Source organism: Pan troglodytes, chromosome 16 (genome assembly GCF_028858775.2).
Source record: "Pan troglodytes isolate AG18354 chromosome 16, NHGRI_mPanTro3-v2.0_pri, whole genome shotgun sequence".
NCBI classification, from domain to species: domain Eukaryota; kingdom Metazoa; phylum Chordata; class Mammalia; order Primates; family Hominidae; genus Pan; species Pan troglodytes.
In genome coordinates this window covers 6151001-6166155 of record NC_072414.2, presented here as the reverse complement: position 1 = coordinate 6166155, position 15155 = coordinate 6151001, and the positions used below count along the sequence as shown (strand labels likewise).

Sequence of the window (15155 nt, the reverse complement as noted above, 5' to 3'; positions counted from 1 at the left end):
AACTTCATAGACATGTTTTACTCCCTGCAATTATTATTCCCTATGATGCGTACACTGTTGTAAGTTTGGCCAGTGAGAGCTTTCCATATGTCTTTTGTCAGTGTCTCTTTGGTCATTTTGGTTGTCTGAAACTTATTCTCTAGTGAATTCATCTATTAAGTTTTGAGCATATGCTGGACATTGTAAATGTGATATGGCTGAGTATCTGGATTTTAGATTTTGTTCCCTTCAGAGAGTGTTGAATTTTGTTCTGGCAGGTAGTTAGTTCATTTATTTGTGGATCAGCTTGGTGCTTTTGAGTTTGTTTTTAAGATTTTTTATGGTAGGTTTCCAGCAGGGGTTGGTAAACTTACTGTAAAGGACCAGGGTTTATGGGTCACAGATGGTCTGTGACATATATTTCTTCATTAAAATGTAAAAGTCATTCTTAGTTCACAGGCTATATGATAACAGGGCAATAGGCCACATTTGACCCATGTGCTACAGTTTGCCAACCAATGGCCTAGATTAACCCTTACTCTAGAGCTGAGATAGACCTGCTCTTAAGGGATGGCCTTTCCAGAAAGCTCTGATTTGACCAATTCTCTCCCTGATGGATGCTCTGTTGTTTTAAACCACCCAATTTGTGGTACTTGATTACAGCAGCCCTAGAAAACTAATACATATCCCAATCCAGTTGTTACTGTAACTAGGATTACTGGATTTATATGTTATTTTAGTAGAACTGACATCTTTATAGTATTCAATATATGTAATGTTTAATTTAAAAAACATCAAGTTTTATGATTTTCTGTAGAGTTTCAGAGTTTTTACTTTGCTTTAGGTTCATAATATTTTCTGTCGATTTTGGGCCTAGTTATTTTGTAGTTTTGTAACAATTTTTTAAAGGATCTCTTTTTCCAATATTTGTTCTGAGGATTTCATGTGTTTTTTAAAATAGGTCTAATTCTGCCTTCTATAGCATCTTACATTTGCCCTTCTGTAGATTCATTCTTAACCCTTCTGTTTCTCTCAATCCTATAATCCAAACTTTCAGGAAATCCTACAAATCACCCTGAATGTAACTATTTCTCATCACCTCCACTGCTACCCCCTCGTCCAAGCCACCATCATCTCTTTTCTAGATTACTGTTTCTATTAATTGGGATTCTCTAGAGAAATAGAATCAGCAGGATGTGTATATATACATAGAGAGAGATTGTTTTCAGGAATTGGCTCATGGTGTTGTGGAAACCTGCAGGGTAGGCCAGCAGACTGGAGACCCAGGGAAGAGTTACAGTTCGATCCAAAGCCCTTCTGCTGGCAGAATTCCCCCTTGCTCAGGGGAGGTCAGTCTTGTTCCCTTGAGGCCTTCACGTGATTGGATGGAGCCCACACACATATGGAAAAGGTTTCAAAGTTTTTTATACAGCAGTCCCCTCTTCCCCAAGGTTTCACTTTCCACAGTTTCTGTTACCTTTGATCAACCATGGGCTGCAAATACTAAATGGAATATTCCAGAAACAGACAACTCACAAGTTTTAAATCCACTGTTCTGAGTCGCAGGATAAAAATCTCCTGCTGTCTTTCTTCATCCCTTTGCTCAGCATCTCCAGGCTGTCCACACTCCCCACGTGGCCGTCACTTAGTAGCCAGGATGGTTATCAGACATACATCGCAGTGCTTCTGTTCAAGGAACCCTCATATTACTTAATGGTGGCAAAACACAAGAGTAGTTATACTGGCATATTGTTATAATTGTTCTATTTTATCAATAGCTATTGTTATTCTCTTATTTGCTTAATTTATAAACTGTATCATATGTATGTAAGTATAGGAAAAACTGCTGCGTAGGGTTTGGTACCATCTGCAGTTTCACGTATCCACTGGGGGTCTTAGGATGTATCCCCCTAAGGATAAGGGATGAGTACTGTGCTGAGTTTTATGTCTGATTCTACATCTCCAGATGTTGCCCTTGACTCAGTAGAGGCCTGGCTGTCAATTCAGCAGTGGCTTCCTGGGAGTGACCAGGTGGGGGACACCAAGTGGGAAAGAGGTGCAGGGGGACCTGGCCCTCCCTGAGGCCATGACACTCCTCTTCTCCCACTCCAGCTGCCCATCGTCGTCAGCGCTGACTCCAGCTTCATGCTTTGAGGGAGGCAGCATTTCAGATGGAGCACAGGCAGGGGTTTTCAGTAGACAGTTCATTCATTATTTCCTCTGGAAGTTAGAATAAGCACATTCACGAAGTCCTGATTTACATGGGTTTTTCACTGTTCTTGGAATGAAATCCAATCCAAGGATCTTCGTGAACTGACCCCTGTCACCCTGTTTTCTCCCTCCCGATGGTCTGGCTCTAACAAGCTTCTCTCAGTGCCTGGGCTCTGCGCATCCCCCTCCATCCTTGCAGCACCGCACAGCCTTCTCCCTGCAGCAGGAGACTGGCGGCTTGGAGCCTGCAATGAAGAAGGCTCCCCACAGGGTCCCAGCCTCGGGACTTCGCTTTCCAAGATGCCAAATTGTTCCTCAGACACCTCTGACCTGTGCCTCTAGAATGCAAAGACTTAGCTACTTTCATCATTGTTTTCTGGGTAACTGTAAATAAGACACATTCAATCTCCTTGTGGAAAAGAAAGCACAATATTTTCTGTCAACCACGTTGCTGGAACCCTTTTCAGAAAGTCACGGCGTTTTAATATCATCCTGGAAATTATGGCACTTTCATTTCCAAGATTCTAAGATTTTCTAAGATTTACGCTTCTTGTTTATATATGGCTGTTTGGTTTCCCAGGTAACAAATAACAGTGAGTGGGTCTGCTGGAGGAAATGTGTGAATGTCTCCTTTTTTGTCAACTAAACCTTTCTAGGACAGTGGACTTGGTCCTGTACCAAAAGGGACACGTTTGCCTCATTTCCCCACTGTGGAGGCCCAGGGCGGGCTGTTTCCCTACTCATCCCACTGCTGACCTGCAGAGACCCAGGACAAGTGCAATTCTATGCCTGGACCTCCTTCTGCCCCTCAGACTTGTCACCATCTCCCTCTGTTAGCAGGGAGTGGGCTGAGGTTGAAGGCAAAGTTGGTTCCTTCTGGGCTCTGGCCACTAACGGGAGTCTGCCCACACATTGCCTGCTTCTTTGAATTTCCAGAACCTTTCAATAACGCTGCTTCCAGGATTGGTCAATGTGCTTTCCCCTCCCTGTTTCCTCATTCCTGGGCCCTAATCCCAGCTCCTGGGGCTGGGGCTCTGGCTGCCCATACCCACCCTAAGTCTCCTTGTGTTGACTGTCCCCCCAGAGGGCCCTCTTTGCTTCTGAGCACCAGACCTAGTGGGCAGAGGCTCTTGCTGTCTGCCCTGGGCTGCAAGATTCCTTGGCAGTGACATGGGGGGTGGAGGTTAGGCTGCAGGGAGCATCAGAATCGTAGGCCCAGCTGCTCTTCCCAGACAATATCTCCCCACCCTCAGTTTCCCCACAGTTACTGCAGGATGCGCTGTGAGGACAGCATGAAGGCACTGTCTTGGGCATGGCAGCGAACCCCAAAGAATTCCATTCCCTAGAATACCTGGACTTGGCATGGTGTGCAGGCGGTGGAGCTGGGGTGGAGGGTGTGAACCCCACACTCCATCTCTCCATTAAGAGAGTTGCTCAGCATGGCCAGCTTCCACGCTTCCCCGAGTGTGAAGTAAGCCATGCTGCAGGATTAGAGCCAAGCCAAGGACAGAGGGGACGGCCTGGACAGAGCGATGCCCACAGCAGCTCACACCTGCTTCTGGGCCTGCTTGCATCCCCGCCGTCTGCCTGGGACCTGGGGGAACCCTTCCTGGTTCTAAGAGTCAATAAATTTGGCCGGGTGCGGTGGCTCATGCCTGTAATCCCAGCACTTTGGGAGGCCAAGGCGGGCGGATCACAAGGTCAGGAGATCGAGACCATCCTGGCTAAAATGGTGAAACCCTGTCTCTACTAAAAAAAAAAAAAATACAAAAAATTAGCCAGGCATGGTGGCGGGCGCCTGTAGTCCCAGCTACTCAGGAGGCTGAGGGAGAATGGCATGAACCCAGGAGGTGGAGCTTGCAGTGAGCCGAGATCGTGCCACTGCACTCCAGCCTGGGGACAGAGCGAGACTCCGTCTCAAAAAAAAAAAAAAGAGTCAATAAATTCCCCTTTTTGTTTGAGGTAACGGGAGTTGAGTTTCTATCACTTACAACCCAAAAACCTCCCTACCTAGTGCATCTCTTCACTTTGGTTTTCTGTCCTCCTCCGGAGCCTTTGCCTGACTTGAAGATCTTAATCCAGAAAAAGCATCATGTTAAGCAGTGGATGTTGGGCCATGAGCCATATAGACCCAGCCTTTTTGTGCCGTTATCTTTGACATATGGCCACTCAAATAGATTCTTGTAACTACACAGCTGTAGTAGAGAATGCAGCATTGTGCTTTAATACTAAGCAGTATTGAGAAGCCATAAGTTTTGATTTTTATCTTTTTCTCATGGCAAATGTATTTGGCCTGCATCTGGTATTCTTTATGACCACGTGAGGAATGAAAGAAGCAACTGATTGGATTTATCCTCTCTCTAGCCCTCTCCTTTTAAAACCAAAGATGTACAGCTTCTAGATGGAGACCTTATAAATTTTCCAAGCCATATATATATACATGATCTTAGTACACACTTCTGTGTTTTATGGAATATATGAAAACGCATTGCTGGGCGCAGTGGCTCACGCTTGTAATCCCAGCACTTTGGGAGGCCGAGCAGGGCAGATCACCTGAGGTCAGGAGTTCAAGACCAGCCTGGACAACATGGTGAAACCCCATCTCTACTAAAAATACAAAAATTAGCCATGCGTAGTGGCACGTGCCTGTAATCCTAGCTACTCGGGAGGCTGAGGCAGGAGAATTGCCTGAACCCGGGAGGCAGAGGTTGCAGTGAGCTAAGACCGTGCCATTGTACTCCATCCTGGGCAACAAGAGCAAAACTCCATGAAAAACAAGAAAGAAAGAAGGAAAGAAAGAAAGAAGGAAGGAAGGAAGGAAAGAAGGAAGGAGATTCATATATGAAATTATGTACTGAAGAAAGAGAAAGAAAAGAAAGAAGGAAAGAAAGGAAGAAAGAAAGGAAGAGAGAAAGGAAGAAAGAAAGGAAGAGAGAAAGAAAGGAAGAGAGAAAGAAAAGAAAAGAAAAAGATGGATGAAGATTCATATATGAAATTATGTACTGAAGCCTGTCAGTGATGATCAGTAGTTAAACTGGTGAAATGCCTTGTTAAGAACATGAAAGTGCTGGCAAAGTTGCAGTAAGTGTCAGTCTCCAGCAGGTATTCTTTGGGTTATGCAGATAGAATTCCTATGAAAGGTGGGAAGATGGATATAAATGATAGCACTCAGGATAGTGTCCACTAGTAGAAAATCAGATCATGAGATGGGAGCCTGGATTGTGTCCCAGCATTGGCAAACATCAGGTGGTGGGGCAGTTTTTCAGACCTCACAGGGCTTTATCTGATTTAAAATGGTAATAATAATTATATTTTCCTTTTGTTCTTTGAACTGATATTTTAAATGTACTCTGAACTTCTTGGAAGAAAAAAAAAAAACCTATGCAAACCTAAAAGTTTTGCTGTTCTTAGCAGTGGTTACAATGAATATTCAAAATAAATAGGTATTCACGAAATAGTTATTGTTTATCACTATTTCTCCTGAAGCACCATTAAAATGACAATAAAAGAATAAAAGAAAAAAGATTCAAACTCACAAAGAGGAGATGAACAGATGGGAAATGTCAGCAGCATTTTGGAAGCACGAGAAGTGTATCATTGTGTGGTTGGCTTCGATTTCTTTCTGCTTATCCACCATGCTGAGAGCTGGGGGTCCAGGGTGGGGCAGGAAGAAACAAGCTGATTTGTGCCTCAGGGCCCTGCAAGGGCTCAGGAATTAGAGTCACCAGATGTCTCTGAAGGCAGGAATGTGGATGGGGCAAAAGGAGCACTGGTTTACAGTCTGTGATATGCAGGCAACCCCCTCAGAGCCCCAAATGGAGCCTGTGCAGCTTTGTAACTGTCCATCTGACCCCAGTAGCAGACAGAGGTTGAACCAGAGAGACATCAGAGTACAAGGATGTCCAGTACAGCTAAGGCAGGAGTGGGGGTGCCTGACAGAAGATCGTCAGGATAAGATAGTCTATGCTGCAGTAACAAAAAAACCCTTGAAATTTCAATGGCTTAACGTAGCAAAGGTTTGTTTCTTAGTCACAAATGCATAGTATGGACTGGATAGCTCTTCAGGGCAGCTTTCCTCTGTGTAGGAAGGGAGGTAATGAGACCCCTTCCATGGCCCCCAGAATTGCTGTCTAGGGGGAAGAAAGGGATGGGGGAGGCACCTGATGGTGAGCACCTCAGGCCAGAGGGGACACACCCCTTCTACTCACATGTCCATTCACCAGACTCAGGCACATGGCCCATCCCAGCTGCAAGGGAGGCAGGAACTGCAGGGGGGCACATGGATGTTCTGTGAACACTGGGATTAAGTCACTTGGGATTAAGTGAGAGCCTTTGAAGAGATGAGGCCGCATCTCCATCGGCCTCCTCAGCTTCGCTCCCTTTGGCTCCCACAGTGCTGGCTGCTAGTCTTAACAATGCCCTGGCAGGAGCTGCAAGAGTCCCTTCTATAGAAGTTCACGGCCTAGAGAAAGGAAATCACAGGCAGAGGAACCTACTGGTGAGGCCCACGGATAGACAAGCTCTGTCTAAGCACAGACAGCATCAGTCAGCATTTGTGTTTATGTCTTCTTATGTGGCCATTCTTTTAACAGAATTGTACTGAGCGCCTTCTGTGTGTTAGAAGGGCTCTGGCTCCTACAGATATAACAGTGAACAAAAGAGGCAAAATTCTCATTCTCCCAAAGCTGCATTCTTGTGCAGGGAGATTGATCATACAGAATGGGCAGATAAATCATATACCAGATGCAGGTGAGTGTTATGGTGAAAAAGTAAAACTCGTTCAAAGCCTCGGGAGTATGGACATGGGGTGATACCTGAATATAGAGTCATGGGAAAGGGCTCATTGTCCCCAAGACCTGCAGGAGGCAAGGGAGTGAGCCGCGTGATTCTGCAGGGGAAGAACTTTCCAGGCAGAGAGGACAACCCTTGCAGAGCCCTGAGGTGGAAGCACGCCTGGCACACTCAAGGAACAGACAGCGAGGAGAAGTTATGGCTCAGGAGAGTGCCCTCAGGGAAAGTAGGAGGTGAGGCTAGACAACAGGGGCTGCCCGGTGTGCAGACTGGTGGGGGATTTTAAAGAGTTTGACTTTTTTGAGGACCACTGTGGTGGTGAGGTGAGGAGGGACTTGCAGGAGGGTCCCTCTGGTACCTGTGCCCGGGGAGGCCAGGGCCAGATCCACAAAAGCAGTGAAGGAATGAGATCCATTCATGTTGCCGCATTTAGCCGTAGTTCCTCCTTCTTATTGCTGTACAGTGTTTCATCGTATACATCCTGCATTTTATTTATGCATTTTGTTGTTGATGGACATTTAGATTATTTCAATTTGGTGACTATTACAAATAATGCTGCTGTGAACTTTCACTTATATATGTATATATATATTTTTTGAGATGGAGTCTCACTCTGTCACCCAGGCTGGAGTGCAGTGGTGCGATCTTGGCTCACTGAAACCTCCACCTCCCGGGTTCCAGTGATTCTCCTGCCTCAGCCTCCTGAGTAGCTGGGTTTACAGGTGCGCACCACCATGCCTGGCTAATTTTTGTATTTTTAGTAGAGATGGGGTTTTGCCATGTTGATCAGGCTGATCTCAAACTCCTGACCCCAGGTGATCCACCCACCTTGGCCTCCCAAAGTGCTGGTATTACAGACGTGAGCCACCACACCCTGCCTCATATCAAATCTTTTTGTGCACTCTCTAGGAGTGAAATTTCGGGGTGCATAGGTTCAACTTTAGTAGATAATGCCAGATCATTTTCCACAGTGGTTGGTCCAGCTTACATTACCCCACCAATGTTCCTGTTTTTCCCCATTATCACCCGCACTTGATGTTGTCAGTCATTTTCATCTTAGCCATAGGGTGGTGAGTCATGGTGTCTCATTACAGTTTTGTTCTGCATCTCCTTGATTGCTAATAAGGTAGAGTGCCTTTTCATGCTTACTTGACATTTAGATGCTCTTTTTCTTGAAGCCCTTATGTTCCATTGTGTTATGTGCATTTTTCTTTTCTTTTTCTTTTTTTTTTTTTTTTTTGAGACAGGGTCTCCCTCTGTCACCCAGGCTGGAGTGCAGTGGCGTGATCTTGGCTCGCTGCAACCTCTGCCTCCTAGGCTCAAGCAATCCTCCCACCTCAGCCTTCAGAGTAGCTGGGACTGCAGGCGTACACCACCACACCCAGCTAATTTCTTCTAATTTTTTGTAGAGACAGGGTTTTGCCACGTTGCCCAGGCTGGTCTCGAACTCCTGAGCTTAAGCAATCTGCCCACAGCCTTCCAAAGTTCTGGAATTACAGGCGTGAGCCTCTGCACCCCGCCCATTTTTCTTATTTATTTTGTATGTTCTGGAAATGATCCCGTCATTGAGGTATTTGTGATTTGTTGGGCGGATATATACATATATGTATATACATACATACACATGTACATATATAGTTATGTGTTATGTGCTTGACGACAAAGGTGTTCTGGGAAATGCATGTTGTGTAGACATCATAGAGAGTAATTACTCAAGCCTAGATGAGGGTACAGCTTACTACACACCTATAGGCTATAGGGTACAGCCCATTGCTCCTGGACCATAAACCTGTACAGCACGTTACTGTGCTGAATACTATAGGTGACTGTAACACAGTGGTGAGCATATGTGCTTCTAAACATACCTAAACACAGAAAAGGTACAGTAGAAATATTGTACCGTTAATTACTACACTTAATATAGAGTTATGAGGGAAGATCTCACCATTGCTGGGGACCTGAAGGAGGCAAGCGAGTGAGCCGTGTGGGAAGAACTTTCCAGGCAGAGAGAACAGCCAGTGCAGAGGCCCTGACAACACCAGGTGTTGGTGATGATGGGGAAACAGGAGCAGGAGCACTGTGCTGGGCATTACAGTCAAACAAGACCACTGTCACATACGTGGCCCAGACTTGCCTAAAACAGCATTGTGTGGCACATGACTACATATGCACACACGCACGTATACAAATATACATACAGAACAGTATGTGTTTCTTGCTTTCAGAGGCTTGCCTTTTCAGTGGTCTTTTTGGTGTCTTGATTTAAAAAATATTTTTCCTACCTCAGGGTCACAGAGTTTTTCTCCTGTTATCATCAAATAGCTTTATTTTCCCACTTATATTTAGAACTACAGTTTACCGAAAGTAAATTTTTGTTTAAAAAATGTAATTTCATTTTTCTGTATGAATATCCAATTGATCCTGGGCTATTTATTCAAAAGACAGTCCCTTCCCCACAGCTGTGCAGTGCCAGCTCTGTGACGAATGAGTGTCCTCCTAACCATGGGTCACTTTCTGGATTCTCTGTTCGATCTTGTTGGTCTTTTTGTCTATACTTGCATTAATACCAAATTGTCTTAATAACTATAGATTTATAAATAAGACTTGGTATCTATAACATCAGCATTTTGTTGTTCAGACTTGTTTTGCTATTCAGGGCCATTTGCATTTTCGCATGAGTTTTTTAGTAAATTGGTCAAATTGTATAAAGAAACCCTGCTGGAATTTTTAATGGGATTATATTGAAGCTTTAGGTGAATATGGGGAATATTGCTATCTTTACCATAGCATGTCTGCTATGAACATGTATTTGGGTCTCACGTAATTTATCTCAATATTGTTTTATAATGTTCTGAGTAGAGGCACTGCATATCTCTCATTAGATATATTTCTACTTTAAACAAAATAAATGTGTGTGTGGTATTGTGATTGAGTATGGTGTTTTGGTTATCTATTGCCGTGCCACAAGCCACCTCAAAAGGTAATGGCTTAAAACAACAATAGTTTATCATTCCTCAGGATTCCATGGGTTTTCTTTTTTTTTTCTTTTCTTTTCTTTTTTTTTTTTTTTTTTTTGCTGGTCTTGCCTAAACTTTCTTCTGTGATTGCAGTGTAGCTGGAGCAATCCAATTGTAACCGAATGCAGGCACGGCTATTTGCCGCTTGCAAAGCCGAGAACAAGGATGCAATACAGTGAAAGGAAAGCGACTTTATCCCAAAAGCTTTCTTCCCCATTCCATGGGGAAATGGCCACGGATAGTGCCTGAAAGAAACCATTTCAGCTTTTTGGGTCAAGGGTAAGGGCTTAAAAAGGGTGTTTGGTATGAGGGGCATGCAGGAGTGATGAGGAGGTGCCAGTCTACGTGACTTGTTCCTATGACCATCTTGCGTTATTGCCCCATCTGGTGAATGGGCTGGTGCCATCTTGGGTACAGCCCAGTTGCAAATTAACTGCAGCTTGGAAGTAATCTGCAGGTCAGGGAGAATCCCATAGTGGCCCGAATTGTTTCAAGATTTAGTCTCTGGAACTTCTAACCAAAAACATCATTAGATGAGGGAAACATTGTGCCAGGGAGTGCCTGGTAGAAGGAGGGAGAGCAAAGACTATTATCTCATGCTAAGGGCAAGACAAGGAACAGGCAGGAAGCAGAAAGAAGAAATACTTTTAAAAACAGGACACTCAATTACATAATGGTCTAAACGGCCTCACTCTTCTATTTGGAACTTTGATGCTGGCTGCTGAGCCTTTCCTGTCATCCCTAGTCAGTGGCATGGGCTGAGCTCTGTCTGTGCAAGGAGAGCACTACAGTGGGGACCGTGGCCAGAGGACAGAAGTAGAGGTGTCAGCCTCCAAGGCCGGGGCTCCAGGACTCAGACAGTGTCACTACCGCCGCATTCCATTGTTCAAAGCAGGTCACAAAAGGAGTTCACATTTGAGAGGGTGCACAGATAGTCCCTGTCCCTTGATGGAAGGTTCAGCCACCCACATTTTGGTACAAAAGGGATATAGGGGGGAGATTGCGTTGCATCTATCTTTGGGAAAATGTACCACATATGCTGTTATTTTCATTCTATTTTGTTATTGGAAAATAGAAATAAAACTGATGTATGTCTATTAACCTTATATCCAGCTACTTTGATAAATTCAGTGAGTCTATTAACTTATCTTTACATTCTTTTGAATTTTCTACATGTAGAATCACATCATTTGAAAATAAGATAACTTGGGGTTTTTCCCCAATCTTGTAACTTTTATTTCTTTTTTCTGATTGCACTGACTGAGACTTCCAGTAAAATGATGAAGTGATGATGGCAGCTTTCTTTGTTATTTCTTATCTCTGAGGCAACATTCTCATTATTTTACATATGATGTTTAATGGAAGTTGTTGTAGTGATTGTTTAAGTTCCTTTCTATTTCTAGCCTGCTAAATTTTGTTTTGTTAGTTTAAAAAAATCATGAATAAATACTGAATTTTATCATATGACTTTTCTTTTTTGGGGGAAGACCATATGAGAGAACTCCCTTATTCTGTTAATATGGTGAATTATCTTGATTGGTTTTTGAATGTTGAACCAACCTTATTTCCTTGACTGAACTCAGCTTGCTCAAGCTGAATCTCTTGATTCTGTTTGTTAATGTTTTGTTTGGGATTTTTTTATCGTATATTCATGAGGGAGATTGGTCTTTCATCTTCATTTTTCAAAATGTCCTTGACAGATTTTATATGGAGGTTAAACTTCCTTCATAAGACACAATGGGGATTAGTCCCTCTTTTGCTTTTCTGGAAACATTTATTTAAGGCTGGTGTTATTTCTTCTTCAAATGTTCAGTGGAATTTACTAGTGAAGTCATCTTGGCCTGAAGTTTTCTGGGAAGGGAAGTTTGGAATTCCAGATTCAGAAGCTCCTAGAATTATTCAAACTTTGTGATTCTTCTTGCATCAGTTTTTCTTGGTTGTGTTTTTCTAGGAATTTGCCCACTTTATCTGTTTTTCAAATGTTTTGGGAAAGGCTGTATATAGTATTCTCTTTCTTCTTGCATCAGTTTTTCTTGGTTGTGTTTTTCTAGGAATTTGCCCACTTTATCTGTTTTTCAAATGTTTTGGGAAAGGCTGTATATAGTATTCTCTTTCAGTCTTTTTCATATCTGCAGGGAAGTGCTTTGCTATTGTTCATACTTCTGAGAGAGCACAAGAAAGCTGGTTTGGAAGTCCTGAGAGAGGTTGAAGCCCAGGGCAGGGGTACTGCCAGGCTGGTACTGACATGGAGAGCAAGAGAAAAGGAAGAAGCAAGTTCATCTCCTCTCCCCACTTTTCAGGCTCCCTCCATTGCCTCTTACTGGAAGAACCCAATAGAACACCATCTAACAAAAGAAAACCACAGCTTAAAGAGCCCCCACTCCAGCGTCAGGGAGCAGTGGATTTGAAATTGAGAAAACGTAGCTTAATTACCAGCACACCCTTCTGCTTGAATATTTTCAGTGTCCTCTTCATCTCATCCCACCTGGAGGAGAAACCCTGGGAATCATGTTTCTTTTCACTCCTTCGCCCTTGTCTTCTCCTTATTCCTGGAGTATGCTGAGATTGGGGCTAGGATCTAACTAAAATTTTCATTATTTCATTTCAAGAATCCTCAAGAAAAATTGTGTTATAACTTGCATTGACGTTACCATTGTGCATGAAGATTTAAAAATAAATATTACGAGATTCACTCTTACTGTTGATCACTGCACTCTGTCTTCTCCCTTGGACCCTTGTTCTGATCTGGCTCTTTGGTAGCGTATCCTGGAGTATTCACAGAGAGTATGCAGGGAAGCTGTGTTTCCTGACTGCAGGTCCAATCATTGATTTCTCTGTAGTTGCCTGGTGGAGGATTCCTCATCAGTTCTTTCTTCTCCCTAGCCACTAAATGTTAGCCCATGATCTATTACTTTCCATGATTGCAGGTGAGAAATGTGATATTAGACTGGTTATTTCTTTTTCTTTTCTTTTTTTTTTTTTTTTGAGATGGAGTCTCTCTCTGTCACCCAGGCTGGAGTGCAGTGGTGCAATCTTTACTCACTGCAACCTCTGCCTCCTGGGTTCAAGCGATTCTCCTGCCTCATCCTCCTGAGTAGCTGGGATTACAGGCCTGCACCACCACGCCTCGCTAATTTTTGTATTTTTAGTAGAGATGGGTTTCACCATGTTGGCCAGGCTGGTCTCGAACTCCTGACCTCAAGTGATCTGCCCACCTCAGCCTCCCAAAGTGCTGGGATTACAGGCATGAGCCACCGTGCCCGGCCCCTAGACTGGTTATTTCTAAAAGCAACGTGTTCTTCCTGTCTGGAAGCTTATATGATTTTCCTCCCTATTCTGGAAATTCAGCAACTTTGTAAGGATGTGTCTAAATTCAGCATTTTCAGAACCCTTTCAATCGTAAGACTCGATTGGTTTTGTTTCTTTGGCATTTCTTTGTTTATTCCCTCATACTTTTGTTTTCTCCCTCAACTCCTATTATTTACATAGGATGCATCCTCCTGCATCCACCCTCCATATCTTGATCCTTAACTCGTGATTCTTAGTTCATTAACTTTTTATCTTGTGCTGTGGGATACGTCTTTCATTTTATCTTCCTAAAATAGTAATTTGGTTTTTAGTGGGGACCGTTCTTTTATACAGTACCTCTACTAAATTTTTAAATGGAAAAAGTCAAGCGTTTGGAGTTTCTCTTAGGATCCAGGAACAACAAAACAATAAAAAAAATCAAGCATTTTTCTGTTCTGGCAGCATTTTTTGTGCTCTAATAATATCTCCTTATGTATTCTTATTGTTTATATTATATAGTCTATTTCTGTATCTGTCATTAGTTCTGCTCTGTAGTAGCCATCTGTTCTAGAATTTGGCTGTCTCCTTCCTTCAAACCACTGTCCCTCTTAGGGGGCACATGAGTTTGCTGTGCTGCATCGTTTTGGTGGTTGTGGAGTTTCCCCAGCGCTGGTTTGGGCCCAGCTGCAGGCTATGATAGCTAAAATCCCCCCCCAGGCCATGGTGCATTGATAGAGATGGGGCCAGGCATGATGGCTTATGCCTGTAATCCCAGCTACTGGAAAGGCTGAGACAGGAGAATCACTTGAGCCCAGAAGTTCAAGGTTACAGTGAGCTATGCTCACACCATTGCACTCTAGCCTGGGTGACAGAGCAAGACTTTGTCTCCAAAAAAAGAAGAAGAGATAGAGGCAGATAGGGTGGGATTGTTTTCCCTCCGCAGTTGCACTGGCAAACTACACTGTCTCTTCTCCTTATGGTGAGGGTGGGGATAGTCTTTTCAGAATCAAGTAGAGCTGAATTGTCCTTGGTACTACCTTGCAACTTCTCTTTCAAGTGTGCAGGACAGGCTCCCTCTCATCTGCTCCAGAGCCCCCAGATTGGCCAGCTGACCCCACTCTGGCCTGGGATAGCTGCTTCTCACTCTGGGGTCTGCCAGAGATGCACTGTCTCCAGACTGCCTGACCTTTGGTCCAGAGATTCTTGCTGGACTCTGGTCTTTGGTCCCAGCTCCCTGTGTGAGCATGGCCCTCTATCATAGGCCATGGGGAGCAACAATGGGTCAACCTCTGGACACACCCCCGTACCAGGCATCACCAGTGACCACTGGAGGCAAGAGAACATCTGGCTGGTTGGCCCGAGGCTTTCAAAGCTCATCTGTCCCCTGGCCATCACCATATTGAGACCAGTTGTAGCCAAGAAACGGTTAAAGGGCAGACTTGGATGTGCTGGAGGAGTCCAGGCAACAAGAACAGACCGGTATGCCTGAAGCCCTCTAGAGCCTCGGGTTAAAACTTCCTGTCTTCTTCCAAGCAAACAGGGGACCAAGATTGTAGCACATAGTGGGGTCTCAAGAGTCAGGGATCAGCGACAGGCAATGTGACAGGCATCTAAAATATTGAATTCATGAGGTGGGTGGAGAAGAGATGACTTGCTGGAAAGGAGGAACAATTTGAAGAGTGCTAGGGAGCTTGTGGTAACTCCTGAGGTCCAGTGTGCAGTGGGAGAAAACTCCTTGATGGATACTCACGATGGACCACTCACTGAGGACAGGCATCATTCAAGTTAGGATGATGTATTAGTCTGTTTTTGTGCTGCTGATAAAGACATACCCGAGACTGGGTAATTTATAAAGAAAAAGAGGTTTAA

The 15155-nt window shown here is 44.0% G+C and overlaps 1 protein-coding gene across 6 annotated transcripts in view; it reads left to right on the top strand.

Annotated features, from left to right (window-relative positions):
* ENTREP2 (endosomal transmembrane epsin interactor 2) overlaps nucleotides 1-15155 on the top strand; it is a 567326-nt gene that overhangs the window by 386295 nt on the left and 165876 nt on the right.